The sequence below is a fragment of the Bubalus bubalis genome, chromosome 16 (assembly GCF_019923935.1).
Source record: "Bubalus bubalis isolate 160015118507 breed Murrah chromosome 16, NDDB_SH_1, whole genome shotgun sequence".
Classification (NCBI taxonomy): domain Eukaryota; kingdom Metazoa; phylum Chordata; class Mammalia; order Artiodactyla; family Bovidae; genus Bubalus; species Bubalus bubalis.
This window is the reverse complement of record NC_059172.1, coordinates 9,321,152-9,330,962: the sequence shown is the minus strand read 5'-3', so window position 1 is coordinate 9,330,962 and position 9,811 is coordinate 9,321,152. Positions and strand designations below refer to the sequence as shown.

Genomic DNA, 9,811 nt, shown 5'->3' with positions numbered 1-9,811 from the left:
CCAGTTCCTCCCTTGATTAAAATAGACCAAGGTATGTGGGCTTGGGCAGCTTTTAAAAGGATTTGGGGCCGAGCAAGCCGAGAAGGCGCTGCAGGGGCTCCCAGACTCCGGCCCAGGTCGCTCGGCTCTGGTTGTAAGGAGCCACTCTGCCCTGGAGGGGAGGGCAGAGGCCACCCAGACCCAGAGACGTCTTCCTGGGGTGGGGGACAGTAGGGACCAGACTTTTTCTCCTCCTCTTCTTTCCTTTATGAGCCATGGCATTCCTCTTGCGTCACAGCTGGGCTCAAGTGGCTCAGTTCATCCAGCCTTCACCTTTAGGGGCCACCCACGCCTCCTCCCAAGATGACTGCCAAGCCCTTTCCTCTGAATTCCTCATGGAGTGCCTGGCTTTCTTCTCAAGAGGAACAGCCCTTCTGCCTCTGAAGTGGGGCCCGGAGACCCACGGTGAGAAATTCCCGGGAGAGTCAGCTTCCTCATCCCGGTGATGTATTACCTATCACTCCCCCGCCTTCCCTGAACTACATCATACAGTCTACCTTCTGCACAGCCGGAATGATGCCCCCTGGGGGTGTGCAATGTCAGCGGCTCCCCTGGGACTTAGAGGTCACCCAAAAGCAGATGGAGAGGCTGGAGGGCTGAAGAGGGGGACAAAGTACACAGGGAGATGTTCCCATGACACCTATCACACTTCCTCACCCGCTGGCTGCTGGTCTGGGGCTGAGGGCCTCTTGTGCCTGCTCAAGGGCAGAGTAGAGGAGAGACCACTTACTTCCCCATCCCCCACCCCAGGCCACCTGGACCGCAGGTCCTGGGCCTTGTCAGTGATCTGGAGCCATCCCACTTCCTGGCCATGCTTTCCCCACCTGCCAGGCAGGGCTGCTGGTTGGACCTCATTCCCTCCCAGCCCCCTGTATCCCTAAACCCCCTCCTGAGAGCAGACCCAGAGACCCTTGGAGAGAAATTGACTGCAGAGCTGAGCTCAAATCCTCGTGGCCTTGGGCAAAGGGCTTGGCTCTCTGGGCCTGTAAAATGGGATGAGAATCAAACTGAAATGGTGGAAGGGAACTGCTTCTTCCTGCCAGCAATAGAAACAAAAGCTAACATTTAATGGGTGCCAACACCTTTCGTGCATGATCTCATTTCATTGTCACACACACACCGATGAGGTGGCAGGGCCAGGGGGCGGCTACAATTTTCTCCATCCAACAGAGAGGCCAGCGGAGGAAGGGAGCAGTGCCAGGCTTTCAGCGCGGGCAGTCTAACCCCATCCCCACCCAGGGTGCTTCTCCTCTGTCCTCTCTCACCTCTCCCACTGCTCAGGAAACTGATAGGCACTTATTTTGCCAGATGCTGTGCAGATCAGTTGGAGAGAAGCTTGAACTAGCAGACTTCCACCTTCCCCACCCCAGGAGCTGTCAACCTCATCGGTGGCCCAGCCCTCTCAGAGAGGAGGGAGATTAGCCAAGGTTGGCGGGAGCAGGGGACGGGGGTCCTCTAGCCCACACCCCAGGGAAGGCTGGGTGGAGGAAGGAGGGGACAACCCAGGCCCTTGGCCTTCGCCTCCTACTCCCTCACCCCGCCCCCACCCCTGCATCCCAAAGGAAGCCCTGTCTGCCCTCCTCTGCTTTCCTTCCAGCCCCTTTCCCTGCCCCTCCCAGCAAGGATTTATGGTTTTAATAATCCAGGCTTTCTCCACCAGCCTCCCTTGCTGTTTAGTCCCTTCTAAAGATCCTTAAAATTAAAACACTAATCAGGAATTTATTTTCTCATCAATCCTGCCCTTCAGGTTATGAGGCCCTTGTGTTTTCACAGCCGCAGGGAGGGCCCTCCAGGGGGAGATGGGCATAGGGAACAACGGCTCTGGCTCCAGTCTGGGGAAAGAAAGGAGAGAGAAGAAGGGGAGCGACTGCAGGAGGCAGAGTCAGATCCAGGTCAGAGGGAAAGAGGGGTGCAGGTAGCTCGGAGAAGGTGTCACCTCTCTGCATTGGCCCCCTGCCACCCAAAAGGGCTGTTTGCAAAGCCCAGGAACACTGTTCCTTCCATGGGAAGCCTCTGAGATGAGTCAGGTCACCCTGATCGCTGAACAGGGAGTCTACTGCCTGCTTTGCCTCTGTCTGGGTGTGTGAGGGTGGGCAAGTCACTAGCCCTCCCTGAGCTTTGGTTGCTTCATCAGGACAGTGAGGGGATTGAATGAACTCTAAGGCCCCTTCCTGCTCTAACAGGCAACAGACTTTGATGTGATCATTTCAGAAATAAAGAAATGGAAAATCTGTACCTTGTTCATTTATTCATTTGACAAAAAAAAAAAAAGAAAAAACTGAGGGTCTGCTAATGTGGAAAGGACACCAGGCACTGGGGAAGCCACTCTGAAGAGCCCTGGACCTGACCTGGGTCCATGGGGAAGCCACAACTTCCCACAGCCTCCATTTGTTCATCTGTAAAATGGGAGGATGTGCTGCCCATCCTGCCACAGAGTGTTATCATTTGGAAAGGCCTTTGCTGACAGAAGTTGGGCATCGGAAAGGATTCTCTAGCATCAGAAGCGTGCAGAAACCTCATCAGGAAATCCTTCTGCCAGCTCTGGGGTCTCCCAGGCCCCAGGCCGACACAGTCTGGACTGGTGTCAGGGGCAGGCCTTAACCTCCCGTCTAGGCCTGGATGGCCTGCAGAATGGGAGCTTACGTGGAGTCAGGAGGCCTGGGTTTGAGCTGGGTGTCAGCTGCAGCACGTGCAAAGTCAGTCGCTTGGGTGAGTCCCGTCCCCTTTGGGTGCCCAGAGTCATCCTCCAAGGAGGTTAAACAGTCCTGCCCCACCTGCTGAGATGTGTGAACTGAGCCAGGTAACACACGCGGAAGGACCAAGCACACTGTAAGTGTTAGGAAAAATGCTTGCTGGGCACCAGGTTTAAGCCACAGGAACATCAAGGTCGAGGGTACCGGGTGTCGAGTTACACAGTCAAGGGCAAGTTGGGATGTGGTACAGCCCACTGCAGGGGGTGGAAACAGGGGGGCTTCGGCCTCCCTGCCAGATGAGGCCTTTCCAGGCTGGCATTAGCATTTTCCAAGATGATTCAGCAAAACCAGGGGTCTTAGCCCAGCTTCCCCTTTATGCTGAGCAGCTTGTTCATGCCTCAGCCCGGCTTGTCTGACTGATAGGAAATCAATGTGTTTATGATCTGAGGCCTCTTGCACAAAAAGAAGAAGAAATAATTGCTCTTCCGAGGTCTGAATAGCAGCCTGCCCAATCTACTGATTTAGCTTACCTTCCCAGCCCTGAATCTTGCCTCTCTTCAAGTTGAAGTATCCAAGAACAGTAGAACTTAAAGCTGTGAACAAAGGACTTTGAACATCCCCATCCCGAGAGATAGATGAGCCCTCCTGGGGGATCCCTGTCTCTGGGAACCAGTAGCTGTCAAATCAAGCAAACTGAGCAGAAGAGTTTGGCTGTGTTCTCAAGAGGTTCCGAGTCCTGAAATAACAGAGACGTGGTCTCTAACTTAAGAAATCTACGGGAAAAGGTAGATTTTGTTGGGAGAGCTAAAATAATTATACTGTGATTATGTCTCATTTATCCTGTGATCACATATCTAGGGTAGCACCGGATACTGCTAGCTGCTGTTATACGGGATTCCTAGATCTAATTAACACTGTAGAAACCACTAGAATTTATGATGATACTGATGCCTGTGATCAAATATACTGGGAGAATGACTCAGAACACCTTCAGGACATTACACCAATGGAGGAGAAGCAGCCTGAAGAAGATTTAGATCTGATTAATGATAGATTGATTACAGTCCTTAATCATTCATTAAATGCAGATGGCTTGTAGATCAGGGAGGTGAAAGAATCATAAAGTCAGTCCTAAAGTATGGGAAAATCTGTGCTGGTCTTATTGGAAGATTCAGTCACCTTTTCAGATTTGTTCCAATCCCCCACTGGTTATAGCAAATGTTTGACATTGACATGAGTTTGTTAATTGCTGTCAGACTAAGGATGATCATTTCTTCACAAAAAGGTCTGGCCCATAGGACAGGGCTGAGGATGGGGGGAAATGGGGGGTTAACTATGAGCTGTTTTGCTGAAGCCCCCATATGGCCTGATCGCCTGTCAGGGCATGAAACACACCGTGCAAGGGTGTTGCTCTGTCATCAGGGGCAGAGGAGTTTCAGGGCAACTCGGACCAGCCTGTCGGCACTGTTTATGGGAAGCAGTGAGACTGATGGTTTGCACCTGGCCTCGGCAAGACCCCTGACGGCTCTGCCGTTGAGGTTGGTAACGTAGCGGAAAAATGCCGACACGACCAGCAAAATGTACAAATGCCTAATGAGGCTCCTCCCCAGTTTGGAGGTGTTCTACATCCCTTACAGAGGGAGGGTGCTGAAGACCCGCACCTGCCTCTCTGGTGCCTAGCCGGAAAGCCCATCCTGATGAGTCCTCTTCCTGTAAGCAACTGTAGGTTAGTGAGCACTGTCGTTGGGGATCCTGTGAGTCTGTCAGATTTAGCAGTTGAATCCAACTTGACTGCCACTGTTAAAGGTGAAACTTCTTTCTTCCACATTTCATAGATGAAGCAATGGAAACTCAGAGGGGGGGAATGACTTACCCACAGTCATGCAGCAGGTTTATAGTAGAGCCCAGATTGGAGTTGTAGGCTCACATCTCAATCCAAACATGTGGTCTGTTTTTTCCCCCTGACCTTGCTCCTTACAGGTGATTGGTCACTTCCCAGGAGGCCTTGAAGAACCAGAGAGAAGCATTGACCTCTAGCATAGATGTCAGGGTAGCAGGAGAAGAATTGCCCCAGGATGAGGAGAGGTCAAAAGCCAGGAAACAGATAGGAAAACCCAAGGTTCAGGGAGAAGAGGAAATTGAGAGAGAGGCTCAAGACTGAGTCTGTGAAGGAAGAATGTATCAGTCACTGTGGGATCATTGCTGTAACAAACAACCCCAAGTCTCAGGCTTTTAATTCCAGAAGAGTCGGTTTATTACTCATGCCATAAGTCCAAAGCAGGTCAGTGGAGGAGAGAGAGCACTGCTCCATGCAGTCATTCAGGGACCCAGGCCCCCTCCATCCTGTAGCTTGCCTCCCCTCAAGGTCTTCAAAGTCCTCACCATCCAGAAGGAAGTTGAAGAAAGAGAGGACACTGGTGTTATTATTGATATTAAGCCAGCCCAGGAGTCCCCTCTCTTCTGGACATTGGCATGTCAGTGTAGAAGCATTAGGATGGGGGGCTGAATTCCTCTCTTTCTGAGGGGCAGTGGAGCCCGAGCCAGCCCGTGGCTTCATCATCCACACCTTCAGTGTCCCCGGGGGCTCTCCCGACATCTTGACGTCAGCACAGTCCCTCTTCTGCATAAGGTGAGCCAAATCCCGAATATGCAGCCAATCCAAAGGTACCCAGGCCCCTCCTTGGTCCCTCAGGTCTCTGAACTCTATGTCCCAAGTTCACCTAAAGTCAGTCTTGGAGGAGCATGCCGGTGGTCACGGAGGTCACTTGCCGTCGTCATTAACTGAGAATAAATCACAGTAGGATATGAATTGTGAGTTGTTCTTCTCTAGGACACAGGTTTCCCTTACTTAGAAACAGGTGTATCCATGGTGTGGACCCTCCTGGAAGCTGGTTCCAATAGCTTAAAAACTACATAAGTGGTTATCTGTATATTACCCAAGAGAGAACTTGTGCCGAAATCTTCTGCCAAGCTTGACAGTACGAGTCAGTAGGACACAGTCTGGGAGCCAAAGCAGAAACGGACTCAGAGTCAGGCTGGGAAGGGCTCCTGGACACGACACCCCAGGACGCGGGTGAGGCATGGAGGAAAACTGGCCTTGCGGTGAGACAGCTCTGCCTCTACTCCATGTTAGAATGCTGGGTGACTTTGGACAAGTCAGCTCACCTCTCTGGGCCTTGTTTTCTCATCTGCAAAATAGGTGTAATCACAGTACCTTTCTCCCAGGGATGCTGTGGGATTTAATGAGATAATGGCCTCAAGCACAATGCCTGCTCCCAGGAGGCTTTCAGTAACTGAGCTCTCCCTGGCCCTCCTCCCACCCTTCTTGAAACTCTGTGATAAGGGAAACTCGGTGCGTATGTGGGCTAGCCTTCCAATCATCAGAAAGAGCCCTGTGGGAACACGCTATTTTCCTGGGAGCTGAGAATTTCGTCTAGCTACACAACGGTGGGAGGTGAAACCTCTATGCTGATTCTGGTGAGCAACGCCAGGAAGTGAACAAGGTCTGCAGTGAATTCCTCCATTTCTGAGCTGTTTTTTTCCACCTGGCCTGGGAGAGCCTGGGCTTGTAAAATGCACTTATTAGCCAAAATGATCTAAATCTGATCTAATTCTCCCACAGAAACGATGTGATGATGTTCCTCACTAAGTACCTGACGCTCGACAATTTTATAAAATGACCACAGACATCTTTGTTAATCACGTTGAAACCTCATACCTGGGCTCGGGGCAGCGGTGAGCTTTCAGAAGTGCTTCTAAATCAATTAAACAGGGTGGCATGGTACACGCTCCCACAAACACCGTTTAATATGAAACAGAGTGATAGTGAAAAGTACAAAATGTCCTCGTCAAAGTTCCTGTTAATTTTTGTTTCCTCTGTGTTGAGTAATGACACCTAAGATTTACTGGGTGCTTACCATGTGCCAGACGCCGTTCCAAGCTCTTTACACAGCACCGTGTCACTTTGTCCAACCCGGAAGCTTGGGGCCCAGAGAGGTTAAGGCTCCTTCCTACAGACACACAGAAGCCAAGGGATGAGAGTCTGGAACCAAAACTCGTAACCAAGTCAGGGCTTGGTAGAAGTGTATCAAAAGGCTTATCTAAAAAACAAACAAACAAACAAATGGCTTATCTATCCAAAAGGCTTCCCTGGCCAGTTTTGGCAGAAGACTTTAGGAGAAATTTGGAGACACGGACTCCCGTTGGCTAATTATGAAAGATATCAGCCAATTATATATGTTTAGTGCCTTTCTGTCCCATATTCTGTTCAGTTCTACTCCATCCTACATACCAGGAGCTGTGTTAAGCTTGGGAGATACCAGGGCATTTGAAAACTGGTTCCTTACCTCTGGGGGAAGCAAATATATAAATAAATGATGATTGCAAACCAAGAGAGAAAGCATAAGAGAAATACACCAAATGCTTGATATAGTAAGGGAAGAAATGATTCATCTGGAGAAGACTGGGGAGAAAAAAAAAAAAAAAAAAAAACAGAAAAGTAGTTACTGCTGGGAGGATTTGGGGGAATGAAAAGGAGTCTTCCAGGCACACAAGCGGAAAACACATCCTAGACAGAGGCACTCTTGGAGGCTCAAAGATTGGGTAGAACAAGTGTGGGCCCTATAAACACTTTGGTATGGAGCAGCTGTGCCGAGTCCTGCCAAGTCTGGCAGGCTGTTCTTAGAAGCTTGGGTTCCCTCCTTCAGAAGAGGACAATTGAATGACTCTTACAGTTACATGTGACAGAAACCCAATTCAAATGGTCTCGGACTTGGAAGGTTTTGACTTGTGTCACTGAAACCATTTTATGTTACTGCATTCAGGCATAGCTGGATCCAGGTGCTTAAACAAGATCATCTGAAATCTCTCTCCATCCCTTTGGCTTAACCTTCAGGTAGCCTCTGTCTAGTTGATGACAAAGATGAGTTTCACAATATCTAGGGTTACATCTGACCAGCTGGGCAACCTCAGGAGAAAGAAAGTGCCTTATTCCTGACAACTCCAACCAAAGTCCTGGGACAGGTGTTACTTGCCTGTAACTGCCTTGCTTGAATGGCTTGTGTGCCGTTACTAAGAAATGAACCCCAAATGTCGGGAGACCCAGAGTCTTGCTCCAGCCCTGACATTTAATTAAGTAGTCTTGGGTGAATCCCTCTGTTCTCTGGATCTTGTTCTCCTCATCCAAAGAAGGGTGGACATGAGGTCCTTTGGGGTCTTACCTTCCATCCTGGACACAATCTGCATACTCCGAGTGCTGTGCATGGTCATGTCGGCAGTCTGCAAACTCTCAGCTCCCAAGATGGGGATGGGCTTCCCTGGCAGCCCTCCTCTCCTCCTGGTTTCTCCTTCTTTGTGACCCAAGAGCAGGGGATGATTGGAGGGGGCTTGACTGATGGGTGGGGGACAAGCAGGCATAGCTGGTCCTTCCCCAAGGACCTGAAGCCTTAGGGACCAGGGGCACCCTGTTTCAACCCACTGTGTAACTTGCTGCCAGCTTGAGACCTTCAGGTGAGAGCTCCTGCCCAAATGCAGGGCGATTTAATCATCTCAGGAGGCGGGCTTCACAGGAAAGCATAACTGTTTAATCTTTAAATTGAATTTTATGTGATTTTTTTTTCTCCTCAGATTCTTACAGTACTTAATTCCAGGGCTAATCTGGGACCCTGACTCTAATTTACGGCCTGGGTAACCGCTGTATATATCAGGCAGCGGTAAGGCTGCTCACTCTCCGCTTCAGGGCCGTGGGCGGACATTCGCCTCCCCTCCTGTCCCCTGCTCACCAGGACTCCTGTCTTCTTCAAGCTCTAATCTTTCTTGTCCCCAGTTCAGCCTCTGGTCAGGCCCAATCTCTGACACTCCTCTGGCCCTTCCCAGTGAACTTGACATCTAGGGGTGCCTGTCTTTATATGTTACCCCTGCCCCCAGGACAAGGGAGGGGAAAGAGGCTCTGAGTGGGACAAAAATTGTTAAGAACCTCACTCAGATCCTGCCGTTGGAGGGTAAAGAGAGACGTCTGTCCCTTCCTGTCCTTGGTTCCCCTCCGTCTCCACCCCCGCTTCCGCCCACACTCTGTGCCAGGGACAAGATGTTTTGTCAGTTTTAAAGTGCAACCTTGCAAGACAGCAAGAGCTAGGAGAACTGGGCGCTCCTTTCTTATTTTCCCTTCTCCCACTACCCCCTCCCTTCCTTCTTTCCTTTCGTCTGCACTCTCTTTCCCTCCCTCCCTTCCTTGCAGCTACTCAAAGATTTATTGAGCACCTACTGTGTGCCAGGTCTCCCGCCAGGTGCTGGGGTTACCGTGACCAAGACAGATGCAGACTTTGCTTCCCTGAGGCTTCAACTCCTGGGAGACAGGTGACCACTCACTCGTCGCGGCCATGCAGGAGCAAAGAGGGCAGATGTCACCCCAGAGGTGGTGACATTGGAGCTGTGACCTGAATGACGAGGAGGAGCAAGGACAGCGAGAGGGCCTTCCAGGCCAAGGGGACAGCAAGAACAAGAGTCCTGGAGCAGGAAAGGACTTGGCTTTATGTGAGGAGCAGAGGGAGGCCAGTGTGGCTGAGGTGGAGTGAGCGAGGGGAGAAGTGGACTGAGCTGGGCTCAGAGGGGTAGGCAGGCCAGGTTCAGAGTGTACCTCTAAAAGGGCAGGGCACCTTCTGGAAGAGGGGAAGGAAGGTGTGGAGAGTTCCCAGTATAGGCAGAGGGAACAGTATGAGATAAGGCCCAGAGGTGGGTGGGGTACATGGGGAAATTCCAATAGCTCATTCTGGTCCTGTGGTGTTAGAGAAGACTCTTGAGAGTCCCTTGGACTGCAAGGAGATCCAACCAGTCCATCCTAAAGGAACTCAGTCCTGAATATTCATTGGAAGGGCTGATGCTGAAGCTGAAACTCCAATACTTTGGCTACCTGATGTGAAGAACTGACTCATTTCTTCAAGAAAAGACCCTGATGCTGGGAAAGATTGAAGGCAGGAGGAGAAGGGGACAACAGAGGATGAGATGGTTGGATGGCATCACCAATTCAATGGACATGAGTATGAGTAAACTCCAGGAGTTGGTAATAGACAGGGAGGCCTGGC

General features: G+C 50.8%; 2 long non-coding RNA genes across 2 annotated transcripts; one reads left to right on the top strand and one right to left on the bottom strand.

The window, feature by feature from the left end:
* The first annotated feature begins 53 nt into the window (after positions 1–53).
* Positions 54–2,274, top strand: LOC123329702. The gene is made up of 2 exons (XR_006545231.2): positions 54–444; positions 1,348–2,274. It is a non-coding gene; the product is annotated as an uncharacterized LOC123329702 (long non-coding RNA).
* Positions 2,275–3,743: 1,469 nt separating this feature from the next.
* On the bottom strand, positions 3,744–8,767 carry LOC123329700. The gene is made up of 3 exons (XR_006545229.2): positions 7,952–8,767; positions 6,650–6,742; positions 3,744–5,513 (listed from the first exon to the last, which is right to left on the bottom strand). It is a non-coding gene; the product is annotated as an uncharacterized LOC123329700 (long non-coding RNA).
* Between the last annotated feature and the right edge of the window lie 1,044 nt (positions 8,768–9,811).